Consider the following 3156-nt stretch of genomic DNA (forward strand, 5'->3'; position numbering starts at 1 on the left):
TGATTGTAGATAGCTGGTAGGATTAGCTTGTAAATTTGTGTGTGAAACACACCTGCCTGAGCCTCTGATTGTAATCTGTACTGTTTCTATTTTAAATAATAATAATATCAAGATTTTTTTTTTTTTTTTTTGCTGTCGAATCTTCTTTTTTCTTTCCTTCTTCTTTTTTTTATTTTTTATTTTTTGCCAACCTACTGTAAAACGACCACTTAGAACAATCGCCTGGTGCGCCAGCCAGCACCCTAATCCTTCCCACAGAAGGCGCCAATTGTAGGGACTCAGTTTGGATTGACCATGAGTATGAATGAGTTTTCAGCCCAATCAAGCCCAAACAATAAATTTATAGAGAGTGGGTTAAAGGTTTAGGCGCTGGCCGTCGTTCATCAAGTATGAACCTTTATTTATAAAAAGATACTTAGGGTTTCTATACAACTGGGAGGATGCTCCTCGGCCATGGGCCGAGGAAGCCTTTTTCTTCTCTTTTTTCTTCCTCCCCTTTTTTACTTTACTTGCTTTCCTTATATAGTCTTCATCTTCCTATCTCCTTATTCCATCTGTTGATCATTCATTTGCCTCTCTTCTGGTCGTCCGTCCCATCAGAGGCCTTATTAGTACTCGAGTGGTTCACTCTGATCAACGTTGCCCTGCTAAGGGGTTATATCCCCATTAATGCGGCCAGGGGGGTTAGGTGAATGCATTAAATGTGAGGGTGACAGCTTACTTTGGGCCTGGTCTTTCCCGAAAATCACCATTGTCAGGCCGAGGATGAGGAGGTCCTCGGCGTGGATTGGGAAAAGAGACTTTCTCCAATTTAGCCTTGAATAGTCAGTGTTCCTCGACATGGGCCTTGAGCCTGCTACCCGATGGGCCGAGGCTATCAGGCCCACGGGCCCCACAATATTTTTTTAAAAGTAAAATTTATAATATTTTTAACATTTTTCATTTATTATTTCTTAAACCTATAGGTCTCGTTAACAATATTTCAAGGCATTCGGTGAAAAAATCATTTCATGTAATATGTTGTAATCATTTTTCAGAGCTTTTATTCTTTTAATATTTTTAACATTTTTCATTTATTATTTCTTAAACTTATAGGTCTCGTTAACAATATTTCAAGGCATTCGGTAAAAAAATCATTTAATGTAATATGTTGTAATCATTTTTCAGAGCTTTTATAACACGTAAGTGTACTTGTCCCTCTTTTTTTAATATATCCCACACTCTTTTTTTCCTTTCAGTTGCATTAAAAATAAAGGTATTTAATTCTCTTATTTTTAGGGAGGTATTTTAGTATATTTAATAAATCCTTAAATAGATTAAACCCTATACTTATAAAGTTATAGATACTTAGCATTTAACTACTAATGTGAAAGAGAAATGTGGCGGTGGGAAAAAATTAATTTAGTGATAAAAAAATTATTACTTGACAACTAACGTGAGAGAGAAATATGGAGGTGGGAGAAAAAATTGTTTTTTATTTATTTTTAATTTAGCTAAAAATTAAGAGTTTTTAAATTACTAATTTTGCATATCTAACTCTATGATTTAAACCTCAGAAACGGATGAATTTAAGAGTATTTTGGGCATCTAAAGTGAGGATCCCAAATAGGAAAAGTCTCTTAAATAATAATATAGATTATTATATTAAATAGTGGGAAAATAGAGAGAGACAAAAAACCATGAAGATGTGATCCGCGAACAGGTACTGTCGTTAAGTAAAAAAGAAAAAAAGAAAAAAAAGAAAGAAAGAGGAGTCAATTTTTATTTTTCTCTTGAGTGAGAGAGGTAGTTTTTGTCAATTTCTTTTATTTTGGGTCATGGATCCTATTGGGTAGGTGAAATTACAAGCCCAAACCCAGCCTATGTAATCAATGCCTCACCCTTTATTTTGGGCCACGCTTCAATGGGTGACACTTTCCTGTGTCCTGATGAAAATTCGGCAAACTATTATATTTTTTATATTTGAAAATTCACAAAATTACAATTTTTTCTGTGGAAAAAAAATATATTTAATGTCACTTTGGTTCCTGGTTTTTAAAAATGTGTCAATGTGATCCTTCTTTCATTATGAGTAATTTTTTTGTATTAAAAAAAATGGCGTGTTAACAATTTTCATTTGCTGAAAAATATTGATGTGAAAGTGAAACTATTTTATCTACCTACAACATAACATTGCATTTCAGTATTTAAAAAAGAAGAAGAAGGGTAACTCACCCCAGTAATTTTAGAGGAGGTTTCAAAATAAACCCTAATTTTTAAAAATTTATATTATAAATCTAAAATATTTAAATTGTTTCAATTCGCCATTTACCCCCTCATATAGTCTTCTTTTTTTTTTTTTTTTTTTTTTTTATAGAATCCCCTCATACTATTATTGTTAATGAAAAGGAACAAAAAAAAAAAAAAAAATGACAAAGTTTAGCTACAAAATTAGTTGTAGCCTAAATCTACAACCTTACTCAATATATTTTTATTGGAGGTGAATTTTGGCAAATCCACCATTGGATTACATTTTCTTCTTATATCTTCCATATGCTTGCAAAATTTCTAAAAAATTAAAGATCAATAGCTATGTCATTAATAAATTATTTAAATTGTAAGTTTTTGTAGTTTAAAATTATGCATAAAATATAATCTTATAGATTATATAGTAAATAATATCCGATTGTCATAAAATTTAACATATGTATTAAGAGCATAATAAACATACAATCCAATAATTAGATTTTCAAAATATATAGTAATATTAATGATATTGAGTAAGATTGTAGTTTTAGACTACAACCAATTTTATAGTTAAACTTTGTCCCAAAAAAAAATTCAATCAAAATGCACTTGAGACTTAAGTATAATGTAACCACTAAAGACCCATGACATGAACACCCAGTGGTATTTTATTTTTTTTTCTTTTAAAAAATAAAAACTCAAGAAATAATCACACATTCATGGGAAAAAAAATTGTGAATTTTTACCAAGGACAAAATTTTTGGCTAAAACTTTAGTTTTAAAAAGAAAAAATAGCCTTGCTATTAGCCATATGAATCATATATTGAATTTAGGCACCAAAAAATCATCCAATTATGACTTTGAAAATTATTAAAAAATCATATATAATTTTTACTATAAAATAAATGATTTATAATATCAATAAATTAC

The sequence above is a fragment of the Quercus suber genome, unplaced genomic scaffold (genome assembly GCF_002906115.3).
Source record: "Quercus suber isolate HL8 unplaced genomic scaffold, Cork oak 2.0 scaffold_283, whole genome shotgun sequence".
NCBI lineage: Eukaryota > Viridiplantae > Streptophyta > Magnoliopsida > Fagales > Fagaceae > Quercus > Quercus suber.